The 16,451-nt window shown below is 34.9% G+C and overlaps 1 long non-coding RNA gene across 1 annotated transcript; it reads right to left on the bottom strand.

The window, feature by feature from the left end:
* Positions 1-207: 207 nt before the first annotated feature.
* On the bottom strand, positions 208-15,958 carry LOC127843033 (uncharacterized). The gene is made up of 10 exons (XR_008032050.1): positions 15,466-15,958; positions 14,543-15,173; positions 12,430-13,334; positions 8,870-9,368; positions 8,000-8,202; positions 7,395-7,468; positions 4,574-4,850; positions 4,075-4,178; positions 2,912-3,047; positions 208-2,458 (listed from the first exon to the last, which is right to left on the bottom strand). It is a non-coding gene; the product is annotated as an uncharacterized LOC127843033 (long non-coding RNA).
* Between the last annotated feature and the right edge of the window lie 493 nt (positions 15,959-16,451).

The following is a 16,451-nucleotide window of genomic DNA, read 5'->3' as shown; positions in this document are numbered from 1 at the left end:
AAAACTTAACCAAATTTTAAATTTTCTAAGTATAAAAAGGGCACATAATTCTGTAAAAATGCACGCCAGAGTTATCTCACTTTGCCTGTTCTGTCCCCTCATGATAGTAAGTAAGTGCACCAAGTGTGAATGCAATAGCTTTGATACTTTCTGAGATAAGTGGACCTAAACACAAAACATAACCGGACGCCGACGCCAAGGTGATGACAATAGCTCATTTTTTTTTTCCAAAAAAATAGATGAGCTAAAAATGCATCTAGAACTACAACTATAGTTCATTATTAACATGCTTGAATGGTACCAATCGTTACTCATGTATACACTTCATGTATACACATTAAAGCAAAATGTTTATTTTCTGTCAATCGTATCAATATGATATGTTTGAAATATGACATAAAATTAATATACATAAAGCTTTTTTTATATGTTCAACAACAAAACATTTATGGTTCATGAACTAAATTTAATATTAATGTCAACAACCACACCATTTAGGAAAATCTGGTCTTAGACATTTGCTGAAGTTGTAAATATAGAGATTAAGAGGCATTTTGTGCCAAACATTCACTTATAATCGTCATAATAACATGTTATATTTTATTCTACAAATTCCATTAGACTTATTGGTGAATATCATGTGAATAATTTTAAATACATGTACTGTATGAATTTACTTGTTATGTTGAGATGTGAACACATTAATTTTCTTACAAGGGAGACAACTTTTTTAAGCAAATGACATTGCTTTAACCGGAAAAGAAAAAAACAACAACTGCACTTCTTAGCAATTGCAAGCATATTACATAACTCTCCCTTGATTTGTAATTTAGTGATTTATGTTTTGAGATATCAATTATTCTTTAGAATGTAAAACATAATTAAGCAAATGTTTTAAATACTTGGTAAACTTTGAAAACTAAAAAGCATTGCATCTAACAACCTGTTCCTATTGCTAAATTTCAGAATCTGTTATCCTGTATAAATGTTTAACAGGGGCTAAATTGTTTGCGTTACCAAAAATCTACAAGATGTACCGTTTACAAAGGATGTGTACAAAGGAGTGAAAACATAGAGTTTATCTCATCAAAATGGAAACAATATATGAGTTATTTACATCGAACATACAATTATTTTAAAGTTGCTCTATATATCAGTTGCAAAATTTACCATTATACAGTGATAAACATTTATTTTTGGTAAAGTTACTACCGGTAAATGAGTTGAGAGCATGAAAATCCGGTCTTCAAAATGTGTATATACACAAATGTAAGACATAAAACATATATTATGTCCGAACACAATTGTCAACATTCATGAGCATGTAAATAATGTATATAACAACAAAAAATAGACAATAACAATCACGACTTTGGCTTTTATTCATGAACCTTATCATAATTATTTAATAAATTTATTTTTAAATACTCAGTTTCAAAACAATTAAAGCATTCCAAATAAAGAACAAGTAATTATCTTATAATTTAACAAACAATCTCCATTCAAATCAATAAAGTTAAAGAAGTAAATACAGAACTGACAATTGAAAGATTAAATAATGTTGTCTACATTCAATTTATATTCATTTCAAATACTGCCATACTTAACAAGATTCTTGATAAAATACGGACCCAAATGAGCAAACTTAATAAGATTATTGTATAGAAAAAGACAGACAGATCAAATAGGAAGCCTCAAACTCTCAACCTTTCTGCACAGTTATTTTAGCTAGCATTTCTATATTGCATGTAAAAACAGAAAACTGAAACATGCTTATTACATGAACAGAATCCAATACATATTTTGTGATTGCGTCCAAGTTATAAGCATTACAAGTTACATGAACCGAATCCAATACATATTTTGTGATTGCGTCCAAGTTACCAGCATCATTTAAACAGCTTTGAATTATCACAAGCTCAATGTATAAAAGAATGTCTGAAGTAAAATTTATTTTCCATGCATATAACGTTATCAGATGCAAGTGTCGTAATACAAACAAAGTAATTATATAGACGTGCAATATGTGGGCTTAAAGTATTACTTAACATACACGCCTTTATCAAGTTACCTTAATCTCATTATACTTAAAAACATTTAACATATCTCATCAATTGTTAATGACTGACAGCATCAAAGTTTCCATAATACATGACAGATTGTTTTTCTTCCAACAAACCATGGCTGGTCAAATTAATATATGGCTTTTCGCGTGAATTGTGCTTTTTCATTCTGCCATTTCAATCTGAACAAGGTTATTCATTTTCCACCCGTCACAAAATCCAAAGATGACACCTGTCAGAGTAAGTGCTTAACAGACCACGAGGTCTGTAGAGACTGGCACATCTTAAACAGTATTTATGTCTAAGCTTCCATGATTTGACTGGGGTCAATATGGTAACAACTGCTGCAACAGGCTTTGTTGCTGATTGGTCAGTTTGATTTCGTCAATTGGCGTCTGAAAAAAGAAAGATGTAATACAGTTTTTCCTTCAATTGTTGAAACCAAAGGAAAAAAGATACTTTTTGCTATCGGACAAATATTACCTAATCATAAATAACAATAAGGATGGGCCTACTAGATGATGGCCCCAAAAATATGCATTTGGCGAGAGTTTTTTTGAGAAAACTCAAATGACTTGTATGAAATAAGAGAAAGGTTTTCTACTTGTGTCTCAAAACTCAATTTATATCAAAGAAATTATGAAACAAAATACACAAGAAGGAAAGTTTGCATTATGGTAAATATATTTGGTTTCATCACACAAGAAGCAATACTTTTCAAGGTTACACTAGACACAAAATTTGACAGCTGGATTGATGTATCGACGGACAAGGGTGAATCTACATGCACCCACACATCTCTGAATTAGTGGGCATACCAAAAATAAACACATGACTTGAAAACTCACCCCTAGATTGCTCTGCATTATGTTCATAGACTGATGGTTCAGAGGCCAGAATCTCGAGAAGATGACTACTGTCGGTTCATGTACTGTGACTGCTAATGCATCCAGAACAAAATCAACGCTTTGTTATCCGGTTTTCCTGGAAATAAAGTCAATCATGTGCCAAATGAAACAAGAGCACTGCATAGCGGGTGCCAACTCTTGGCTGTGAAAGCTTGACAACAAGAGATGTGTTTGTCAGAAACACGAAACACAATGCCCCCTACTGAGCCACTTTGAAATAAAATTTCAATTTATCATTTGGCAGGTATAGACATCATCTCCCTTTAAAGCTTTATTACTTCCCTTGGATTTTGTCCAATCCAACCGGGGGGGGGGGGGGGTCTGTAGACAGTTAAAAAAGACCAAGCCAGAACATCACTGACAACCAAGGCCTGTGGTTTAAAAGAGATCATAGCTAGATTTTTTTTCTTTTTCATAAAATTTATTAATCACGTACCTTGGGGTGAAAAGCGCCCAAAGTATCCGCTTAAAAGACTTAAATTAATTATTAATTTTTAAATTATTCCAGTCTTTTCACGTCTGCACGTACATGTACGTAATGAAATGAATTAATATAAATCTAGAGAAATAGTAATGATTTTTAAAAAAGACACAGTCACCAACCTAAATGTTGCGGATCTTAATTAGTTCTTGCTGATGCCCTATGTTAGTGTCCTTTTCTTAACTGATAAAGATGGATCTTTATTTGCAGATAACGATGGATCAATATAAAATAAATGGGTTAAAGAATTTGCCATCTATTTTAATAGATAGAATTACAATGGAAATAGTACAGTTCATGGAATAACTTACAATAAATACACAATCTGTGAACAAATCCCTTTAAAATCATACACTTTCTTACTTCCATGACCATCCAAGCCCATAGACCATACAAATAACCCCCAGGTCAGTACAGGGGCAATGTGCGGGCCATTCTCAACATGGCAAGAAGAGGCAGAGTGAAATAAAACGAACACTTAATCAAAGCAAAGTTATATGTATCAATATGATTACAAATATTTTGATAAAATATAACAAGTAATATTAAATGGTTGAGAATAAACTAAATTTATACAGACATGTTTGCATTCATATTTCTTTATAGTTTTATGCATATGCACCAGTGTTGTTGATGTATTGCGTACAACTGCTGCTGCATCTGTTGTTGCTGCTGCGCTGACTTGGCTTGATTGCTAGGATACTGCTTGACACTGAACATGAACCACTGGAAAACAATTATATATATATATATTGGAACATTTGGTATAATGTAAGATTATTAATATTACAATAGTACATTGATTTAAAATCTTATATCACAATAGATGCAAGGGATATAATGCTTTCGTTGTTTTTAAACAAAAATACTCACACGGGTCTTTGCAACTGTGGGCACACGTTTAGTTACCCCCCCTCCCCTGAATCAAATATAAGTATAACAACCTCTGAATTCCCATGTATGGTGAGATACAGAAACAGTAAAATATTTTTATGCAAGACAGTGACTTGACCAATACTTACTAAGTTTTAACTTAATCCCTTTAGAAATGTAGATTTGGTGAGGTAAAAATATATTTACATAAAATTCAGACGAAACGCCCCTCTAACTGACCAACTTACATAAAATTGACTCCAATATAACCTCTCCTTGGTTTGTTGTGGGATTTAATGATCATTTATATACATCCCGCCCTACAGGTCATGTGAGGTTGGGATGTTCAGAGATAATTAAGGCCATAGGTGCATCATGAATCGGCCTCCCACGGCTGGGGCTGCTACTGGAGATCAGAGTGGTACAGATTTTACATTCCGCCTGGAATCTCATGTATATTAAGGTTCCCGTTTAGCGCAGTCGGCGAGGGTTTAGGAAGGGTGCCTTGTTCACTGGCATGTTGTCCTATGAAATCAAATATCAACAAAGTGAATATCTAGTTGCATCAGCAGAAAGTCATGCTTCTATTCACTGCAATGTCCTACCTTGAAGGCAAGTCAATATTTGACATTTAAATAGACACGTGCGATACACTATTCAAAGCATTACACAGTTATGCAATGTATGAGCTGTAAAAAAATAGGAAAATTAAATAAATTCTAATCGCATTTATGCTAAGACAAGTCGCAATTTTACAGACAGTTCGTATACCTAAAAATGAAGAAAAAAACTACACTACTCCAGAAGACTGGTTTTTATTAATCATTGCAGAACGGTCAATGTGTCTTCATTAGACGAGAACATTTTTATTAAGCCCACAAACATGATGGATAACTTTCATGAAGATCCAATTTAAATTGTCTTAAAACAGAGAGCAGAGGTTATAGGTGAGGCCACTGCCCAACAGCCCACATGCAGCTGCCACAATAATTCTATAATACATGAGCCTTGCTGGGAAAACCAAGCTTTTATTGCATTTTTCGTTTAAAGATAAATCTTCTTAGCAAAATCAAGTTAAGGGGGAATTTAGCGGTGTTTAATTCAAATGCCAAGAAAGCATTCTGACCATATTTCAGCATTATTGAGCCTTGACACCAAGTTTATTTTTACACAAGTGGCCCTGATTCAAACGCTGGCTAAGTTTCATCAAGATTGAATCTTAATCGTGACGTCTAGACTCTAGAGTGTCGACCATGATTTTCTGTTATTTGAATAGATGACCTAGTTTTAGGATGCATGTTAACACGATGCAAATTGGCTTAGATAATGTCCAGATTTCAGATCAAGTTTCATCAAGATTCAATAACAACTCATGCTTCTAGATTGGTAACAAGCTATAAGTTGAAGCAGCACACAGCATGATCCCTAACATAAGGTGATCACAATTTCTCACTTTGAGAACTTCGTGCTCAAATCAACTAAAATGATCATTAAATGTGTTGATTTGCAACACGTAACATTTAGGATTGTTCTGGGTGTAATAGTCATATGGGCGATTCCTGATGCAATCAATGAAAAGCTACTTACACTATTACTGGCATGTGCTTTGTTTACCATTAAAACTATAATCACATAGTGGATAGGTCACAATTGGTCATTAAAGTTGATATACAGATATCGACAACAGAAAAATTCATCTTATTCAAAGCTATAGACATCACTGAACTCTCTTATGCATCAATGGTAAACAAGAAATATCTTTTAAAATGATATAAGGCGTTGATTGTGGTTGGAGTTTATGAAAGGTAAAGAGTTCAATGAATGAGATCAAGGATAGCGAATGTCTTTTTCGGTGCAGTTCTTAGCTGCATCACACGCAGAACGGGATGTTACGTGGAGTTTTTGCGGCTTATTTTACATTATTACATCTTGCTGGTCATAAACCTATAGATACAAAACAGAAAACCAAAAGAATAATGGAAGTGAAATTAAAACATTTGAGTCAACCGGCCTCATGCGAAGTATCCGTACATATTTTAAATATTTATACGCGCGTTCTTTAAACAAACCTGTTTTAGTGGTTTGTCGGGCATTGCTATTTGATTCGAGTATAAACAGTATCGAGAATCATCGCGCTCATTCTTAATACATTAGTCAATATGGTGGAATAATTCTTGTTAAATTAATTAAAAATAATATTTATTATGGTATTGTCGAAAACACATAAAGAATCTATTATTGACATACCATAATTATATCGCTGGATATCTTCATTTAACATCTTTCTGGTCTTAAGAAAATTCCAGTTCAGCTAGTTCACGCTATAGCGTCTTTATTATATATAACGCAGCAATGACCTGTATATAAACTCTGACATTCACACGCACTAACCGCGAACTGACGATGGTGTAGAATCTACGCACAAATTGTATTGATGTGAAGAGTTGAGTGTAAAACTGTTTTATCTATCATGCCTTTTCATAAGAGATAAAATTGTTTCATGCTGAACATGCAGTAAAACTGTGTTAGAAAGACACGGCCGTGTTTCCAATGTTCTGGTGGTATTCTCAAATCAGCCAATGGACTAAATTAAGTGTATTCATTCATGGGTAGCCGCGGGCATTTTTATTAATGTATTACCTAAAGGACATCTTAGTTCAAAAGTGACATTAAACAGCTACGCAGAAAAAAGAATCATAATTACAATTAGTATGGGACCTGATTTTGTAAAGAGTTAAAGAGTCAAATATGTTGGTACCTGCTGATAAATTGTTTGTTGGTGGTGTTGTTTTGAGTGTTAATATAGCTCTGTATGATCAATTTAAAATGCAATATTGAGGGTTAAAATTGAAACTTCTTCTTTCTATATTCGATACAAGAGTTTATCGCTGAACTCCTAAATTGAAATAAGATAAACTGGTCAATTAAATGATGAGCAGAAACCAAAGTTTGAATTAGGTTTAACCTGCTTATTAAAGCTTTATTGCATCTAACGTCTTAGGCTATTGAGACTGGGTCTCCTGAATGCTTTGCCATAGTGGCCCCTTTTGCAATGGCACAAGAACTTACCTATTGAGATGAAGTGGCTGAGTTGCAGTTGGTCACCATCTTTCTTTGGACCTGAACTTTTGAGGATAAGGCTTCTGCGAACAGATTAAAAAATCTTAGTGCATCCCATAAATGTGTCCCATGTAAACCAAATTATTCAAAACATTCTGATATTGTATCAGTTATATTGGAAGTCAATCAATGTTGTTTAAGTAAAACATTTATAAGAAATACATCATGTTTGTAGGCTTTTGATACAAATGGGATATACACCAAAGACTTGATACAAACATAGCCATCTATATACTATACACTTGATTCTGACATGTTTCATCCCTCTGAAACCAATATTTATTAAGTGCAGTTCAACAACAAAAAGGTGGGTTGGACATAGGGAATGATGGAAGCAAGGACAGATAGAATTTACTGACAAGGATAAATCTTAAAGCCCCCCCCCCTTACACACTTTCAAGGCAATACAAAACAATACAAATATTTACGATTACCTGATGATTTTTAAAGTTAGCACCCATGAGAGAGTATTATCAATATATAACACACACAAACTATTTGAATTGAAATTTGGAGTAAAACAACTGCACATAATACAAAGTAAATTACACTACCAATCTACTATTTGGATAAGGTAATCTTGACCAGGAAAATGTGGAGCCCCATGTTTAGATTGGCTGCACTCTGCGAGTAGGACACGTTGAACTGCCAAAAAGTCCTTCGCCGAGAGCCACCCACCACCACCCATGCGAAGGAAGTGTCCCTGGGTGTCTGGGCCCAGCTGGCAAGAGAGCCTGTTGTACAGCTGGTTACCAATCTATGATTGAATAGAGTTCTGTAAGAACTGGCTCTTAAAACAAAATGCAGGCACTTAAATAAATATTAAAAATAAATAAAGAAAATTATTGTTTAATGTACTAAAGGCATTAAATAATTGTTTTACTCAAATTAAAACGAATGAAACAATTACATTTATTATATTAATTTTTGTTATACAATGATAAACTTTGGGTTCAGGGGCTGACCTTTGGCTGAAAAATAGACAACACTGTGCGCTGACCTTCTGTGATTTAAACTGATATGATATCAACCGTTATTTGCTTTTTATTTACCAAGTTTGATAAATTTAAAAACACCAAAATTCCCATTTGATGCTAGGAACTTTTCCTTAATCGGGCAGAAAGAAGACTGATACACTTATATGAGCCTCATTCTGGTAAAATGGGACTCAATGTATGCGCAGTCTGCACAGGCTAATCTGGGATGACACTTTAATAGGACTCAATGTATGTGCAGTCTGCACAGGCTAATCAGGGATGACACTTTAATGGGATTCAATGTATGTGCAGTCTGCACAGGCTAATCAGGGATGACACTTTAAGCAATATGACTCAATGTATGTGCAGTCTGCACAGGCTAATCAGGGATGACACTTTAAGCACATACATTGAAACCCGTATCCCAGAGCACCGCTCAAATACTACCTGTTTTTTTGTTATTTCTGCTGCTGCTGCCGTAGACAGAGATAGAGCAAGTCCTGACGCCAAATTCGTCAACCCAAAGCCGTGAATTCCAGACAACAACGGTTGTTAAATGGCCTTAATTGCTCGCAGACTGTTCTTCTGGTGTAAGGTTCGCATCATTTAAAAGCAACATATCAAGGTCAGTGACATTAATGGACACATCACTATAAGCTATCTGTTGGGTCAGATCGTTTCCGTTCGAGCGACTCGTCCCGAACAATTTGCCGTTGCCCAGCATCAATTTATTGCTAAGCCCCATCCACGCTGGAACGGAAGTCTAAATTACCAAGGATCCGCTGTTGGAAGTGTTGATGAAGCAAACATGGGAAAATATCTTGATAGGAAGCATGTAAGGCTGACACAAGAGGATTTCGTGCTGAATTTCTTGAGAGAGTTGTAATATTTTTGCAAAAGGGGGTCGGGATTGTACAATAATGTTTGTCTGGTTGGCTCATGTTTGCTGAAAAGGCAATGGAAAGCAAACTAAACCCAGATTGTATTTAGTGACGAATGAATATTAAAACAAACTTACTTTACACACCTTTTTTAATGACAAACATTGCGTCTATAGTGTTTTATACAGGAAGGAAAAAGGGCGTGGTGCAAAATTTCAAAAAAGGGCACTTTAGCGCGCGACATCCATAAAAAGGGCACACATATATCTGTATAGTGACTTAATAACAAGCTTTGTTACACACAAACATTGTATGTATAGTTTTGAGATTTATTGTTGAATAATTAAACCAACAAAATCCAGAATGTATATTTTATTATGTGTTTTATATTTTCATGTAGTAACAAAAAACAAGATTAAACACCATAGGATATATATCTTATACAAACTATAGCTTTTCAAAGAAGTCTTAGAATACTGTTAAATGAGTTACCCTCTTAAACAATTATTTATATTTAAAACGTTAAACACATTGCACAAACAAGTCCTTTATATGCATCTTAAATGGAGATTCACAAACACTAACACTTTGTTGAATAGTCAGAAAGTTCTGCGTAATGACATTGTTTTCATGACCTCGTGTTGTATTGTGTACATTTTGTTTCGCAAAAAGTGTAACTAGGAACGGCGCCGTACTGTCTTTTGTTCATTGTCAATTAATTCAATACACATTAATTGGTCTTCGATATAAACTTTTCTTGCTTACAATGCAATTTGCATTAATTTCTAATTTACGTTTTTGTCGAAAGTGGAATGCCAAAATCGGAAAGCGTACGTTGCGACATTCTAAACACGAATGATAAGTGGTACAAGTTCAATATTTTTTATAAAATTCATATCTGTGTTTGCCAATTAACATATTTTGACAAGTTACAGACGGGTCATAATGTTCTTAATTGAACCAATGGTGCAGGCCTACTACTGTTACAACAATTAACAACTTTTGGCCAAACAGGGTCCAAGACGGGGTATCAACTTCTTTGCCGACATTCACACGTTATTGTAATCAAAACATCGTGACAATAAACAAGCACGTGCTCCAATTAAGCGCGGTCTGCCTAACCGTGAACAGCAAACGTGTTAAGATTGTCGTCTGCTACAATTCATCAACACACATCTACTGTGAGCCTGCGCCAATTGTATTGGATAGGAGGCGGAGCGTTATTTTAATCGACAGCTTTAATATGAGCCTGCGCCAATTGTATTGGATAGGAGGCGGAGCGTTATTTTAATCGACAGCTTTAATATGTCACGGGTTGCTATTTTGCCATGGACGTCATGGGGTTTTGTAATCGGCGTATGGAAACAATTATCGGGCGTAATATACGGCCGTACGCCGCTTAGTGCAAGCCCTGTTTTAAATTAATTTTTATTAACTTAAAACTGTTTTGCATTAAATTTAAATCAAATCAATATTTTACAGATACAACTGGTGTTTTTTTTTAATTTTATTACGCGTAAAAATAAATGTTTTGATATAACTGAATTATGCATGAAATGCACAATTTCCACGTGAATAACATCGAGGTTTTCATCAAGTCTCCTATTTAACTGTGCACGATTGTATCCGGACCGATTGGTGTTACAAAGCCACTGAAATTATCGATTGATATTGACACATGGTTATTCACGCATGACGTATTCACAACCGCGCGAATCTTCGCTGATAAAATTTGGCTTAGAAGCTTGGTTAAGAGGAAATTAAGATGTTATCAATAAGGTCGCGCACGGTGGAAAACAGGGCGGCGGCCTTTGAAAAGGGCAGTGTGGCGCTGATTTGCTTTGAAAGGGGCAGCGAGGCGCTTCAAAAAAGCGGCGTGGCGCCGCGCCACGCTAAAACGGCCTGGATAAAACACTAGTCTATAATTGATATTCAGGATATCGCAATTAATTTTTCACCAATTTGAACTCAGAATAGCGTTGAATCAATGAGTTACTTTCACCAACTTTATATTAAAATTTTGTTGTTTAAAACCGCGAAGAATACACTGTAAAGTACAGTTTGTAGCAAGGTAAAATACTTATCTAAACAAAAAACAAAAACAGGTATAAATTTAGCAAATTAAAGTGTGAGACTGTACTCCTTAAAAAGTGCAACTATACAACAAAATGTGAGAATCAACAACTTTAAAATTCATGTAATACTATATAATTTTTAATGTGATACTCTTTAAATATGTCATTATAAAACTTAAAACATGATACTGTACACCTTTATATGTATAAAACTAAGAATGTGAGACTGAACAACATCAACAGTAAAACAATACAACTGTATGACATATCATCAGAAACAATAGATGTGAGTTAAATACTGTAAGTGTATGTGTACTTGATCAAACACGTTTTGTATATGAGTTAGACAGAAATACAAAAAACGATGGACATCTATGGTGAGAGAAACCTACGCCACTCTATCTGGCTACCAGGGCCATTATACTAGTAATTATAGCATTTTCTGATTAAATTAATTCGCTGTATTGATATTTGTTGATTTCTCGAATATATAGCCAAGTTTTTGTAGGACATACTTAAGACTTAAAGTTTCACTTCTGAAAGCAATAAAGTGCAATTGTTTTGCAAACATCCCGGCCATATTTTAAATAATAATCATGTCCAATTTTATGTGAAATATGTTTAGAACACCAACAACTTCAAAATATTAATAACACTTAGTGAAATTTGCAAATCAAGCCAATTATTCTCACAAAAGACTATTAAATGTGCTAGAACAGGGGCTAGCTCTGTGCAGAGTTTATTGTACATGAAACAATTTTTAAAATTAGGAAAATTTAGGAAAAATCCTGCTGTTTTGATTTAAATTGGGATTGTTTTATCATTAACAAATATTTAAACATTGAGAACAAGAGCTATCAACATTAATTGCATTAAGGTTCAACTTATAGAGCCGAATAAGGAAATGAACTCAATGTTTCAACCTATTTAAACAAATATTGAATTGAGAATTTTAGCCAGTAATTATGGGAAATATAGACGTTTTGAGATTACGAATGGGACTGAAATATCAGCCCCAATTTTCAAAATACATAAAACAGTAAGGTCTCACCTGAAGCTCAACAAGCTGAGATGACACGCTGGCCTCACTGATATTGTTAAGGATTGAGTTTGAGTTCTGATTAACTTCGGTTGAGCGTCGAATGGCGCACTGGATCATACAACAAAAATGCTGTTATATTTCAAGGCCTTCTTTAGCCTCGAATCAATACGATGCCCTTTGGGCTCGGAGTTTCAACTTCTCGTAACAAAACGCACGTGTTCGCTTTTAGCAGAGTGCTTCCAATATTTCGCGGATTTCGCGCCAGAAGAACACACCCCATTGATGTATCGTGTTCTGTATGTTCACAACCTAGTCATTACTGCCTTTGTCAGCATTAGCGTCAAAAGCGCATTCTCTTAGGACACTTTTTCCCCTGAAAGGACAAACCGTTAAAGTCCGCTCAGCTACTGTTGCCCGCACTATCAACATCAAAAGTATTCCCCTTGGCAAGGTAACACTGTTGAATTTATGGCTTGAATTGTTTCTTGATTTTCTCAAATTCTTTGCTGAATTTCTGTTCGTCCCATAAAAAAATGGAACACGTTATTTAACTGGTCATTCTTCGTGATGTCCAACATCGAGAACTGACTGTTAGCGTTACCAAAACTACTGCTATAACTCCTGGTGTCTTAAGCACTCGTCCCACTCGGGCACTCCAGCTAAACAAAACTACTCAGATGCGAGTGTGGGAAACTCGACACGGACATAGCGGTAGTTGAGAACAGCGCATGATATCTCGATGTGCTCAGAATTTCCTGCAGAACGGAATTGTCAAACACTGCTGAACCTTTAGGCCAGAGGTCTAGGGGAGTAGCTTTGGGTCAGGAGAGAAGAAGGGTTGCCCTGGACTGGAGCTCCTGCAGGCCGGACTGGAGCTGTTGCTGGGCTAACTACATATCAATGCTGGTGCTCTCCTAAAAATAACAATAGCACAGTGGGTGATATGAACTTGTTACAAATGTTTATATTACATTCTTTAAAAAATCTGCTTCTTGATTGGATGTTAAGGCACTGTGGATGATATGAATTCGTAACACATAATTGTATTACATTCTTTAAAAAATCTGCTTCTTGATTGGATGTTAAGGCACAGTGGGTGATATGAACTTGTAACAGATGTTTATATTACATTCTTTAAAAACTCTGCTTCTTGATTGGATGTTAAGGCACAGTAGGTGATATGAACTTGTAACAGATGTTTATATTACATTCTTTAAAAACTCTGCTTCTTGATTGGATGTAAAGGTTTTCAAGAGCAAAACGTCTATCTCATGACTGTCTAATCTGGCATTTTATTGGTTCCTTGACGTAAATAGCATGAACGTTAATACAATTAAACTATTGTGTATTAGGACATAACAAGTGTTGGCTAAAGCTTTACTAACCTGTAAATTCATAATTATTATCCTTACTTAACTTTTAGAGATGTAATTTCATAAGCCAATATGCAGCTCATCAATATTAGGATGTGTAGCATGTGAAATCCACATAAGCAAATCAGGGAGGACACTTTGGATTATTATAAAGAAGATACTTCTTTCCAGCAAAACCACATTAAAGAGCAAATTGATGTCCCTCATTAGCCTGTACTGACTGCACAGGCTAATATGTGACAACAATTTAAGCAAATGCATTAAGCCCCATTTCCCCACAGCATAGTTTATTTATCTTTATAGCATGATTTTTTTCGAATTGTACTCATTATAATATTAATCTCTTTACTTTTATAATGCCTTTACAGATGTTTTACTGTTAATATATTTTTCAATAAATGGGAGGAAACAATTAAATATTAATGTCTTTGCAAAGTTGCAAAAAACACACACCTAATATTTTACCATGCCTTTACAGATATTTGATTGTTAAAATCTGTTAAAATTCACACTAGAAAACAGTTCCAAAGTAAATCAACATGTAATAAAGTTGTTAGACATATTTAAACAAACAACTTAAAGGGCTACATCTCACTGCTAATACAGATCTTCAATTCTCTCCCTTCTTAGTGTCATTGATTAAACAGCAACTTAAAGGCAAAATCTCACTACTGGTGCAGATTTTTTATTATCTTCCTTGTTAGTGTCAGCTAAAATAATTAAAAAGCAACTTAAGAGGAAGAACTCACTGCTGGTGCAGATCTACAGTTATCTCCCTTGTTAGTGACAGCTAAAATGATGTAATATATGGATATGGATAGGCCGCGTCCCCGCACATTGCTGGACTTTGATACGGCTGAGCCTTTCATTAAACAGTCTTCCGCTGTGCTCAGCAATTGCTGTAACATTAAGGGGACCAATATGATATATTTTGGCTATGTCAGTATTTTGAACTTGTACATGTAAGTTAGTAATACACCAGCATTTTTTGCAAATTCCTAGCATAAAATCTTCAAATTGAGAATGATGGGTCTTTTTAATTGCACGGAACTTAATTGTAAAAACCCATCAAAATATTATTTTACATGCGTTTTTGTGGCAATGTTAAGTGTCAGTGCTCATTTTATTATTCCACTTGCAAATACAGAAGTGTCTATTATGAGTGCTTTAAACAAGATGTGTTTGTGAAACACAATGTCCCCCTATATGACGTTTGAACTTGAAGGATGACCTTGACCTTGACCGTTCACCACTCAAAATGTGCAGCTCCATGAGATGCACATGCATTTCAAATATAAAATTGCTAGCTTCAATAGTGCAGAAGTGACATTACATGAGCGATTTTGACCCATATATTTGACCTTGAAGGATGACCTTGACCTTTCACCATTCAAAATGTGCAGCTCCATGAGATACACATGCATGCCAAATATCAAATTGCTATCTTCAATATTGCATAAGTATTCATAAAATCAGTGATTTGGGCCACATATATTTGACCTCTGACCTTAAAGGATAACCTTGACCTTTCACCACTCAAAATGTGCAGCTCCATGAGATACACATGCATGCCAAATATCAAGTTGCTATCTTCAATATTGCAAAAGTAATCATAAAATGAGCGATTTTGGTCACATATATTTGACATCTGACCTTGAAGAATGACCTTGACCTTTCACCACTCAAAATGTGCAGCTCCATGAGATACACATGCATGCCAAATATCAAGTTGCTATCTTCAATATTGAAATACTGCAAAAGTGTACATTAAATGAGCGATTTTGACCCATATATTTGACCTTTGACCTTGAAGGATGACCTTGACCTTTCACAACTCAAAATTTGCAGCTCCATGAGATACATATGCATGCCAAATATCAAGTTGCTATCTTCAATATTCTAAAAGTTATTGCAAATGTTAAAGTTGGCGCAAACCAACAGACCAACCAACAGACAGGGCAAAAACAATATGTCCCCCACTACTATAGTGGGGGACATAAAAAAGGGAAATAAATGGCTGTTCATATACACCTGGGAGTAAAATTATGTTACAGACTACTTGCCCTTAATGACTACCTCCTGACAAAACTAGTTCGTTCGTACTTTGATGACGCCCAAACATAGAAAATTTCACATTTACCAATACCAAGACACGATCTTTTTTTGAAAGTAAATTGCAACATTAACTTTGTTTGATTATGTTAAGGGGAAATTAAAGTTTCAGAAAAAATATACCCAAAACATCCACAAACAAAAATCAAATCACAGGGCTTGTTTTGAGTCATTTTTGTGTCATCCTTCGGTCTTGAATTTTTTTTAAATTGCGAAAAAGAGTACATTGTGAAAATTTCAGTTGCAAACTTCTTAAAATTGTGAAAATTTGAGTCACGAAATTCAGAAATTCATGAAAAATGCCATTCCCTAAGAAGGAAAAATAGCCCTGAGTCATGGCTCCTTTCTGACAGACTATTATTTCAAAAAAGGCCCTGACAGATAAAACAAAGCAAAATATTAGTCACCAATTCAAGATGGAGACTGGAATGTTTACCCCCTGATACTGGATAATGATTTATATTTGTTGGCACCTCCAGGTTATAAAAAAATACTTGTTCATGGACACGTAAATTTGTGGATTCCTGATTTTGTAATAACACGAAT

This window comes from Dreissena polymorpha, chromosome 8, assembly GCF_020536995.1.
Source record: "Dreissena polymorpha isolate Duluth1 chromosome 8, UMN_Dpol_1.0, whole genome shotgun sequence".
Taxonomy (NCBI): Eukaryota; Metazoa; Mollusca; class Bivalvia; order Myida; family Dreissenidae; genus Dreissena; species Dreissena polymorpha.
Note: the sequence above shows the minus strand (reverse complement) of the source record. Positions and strands in the feature narration are given on the sequence as shown.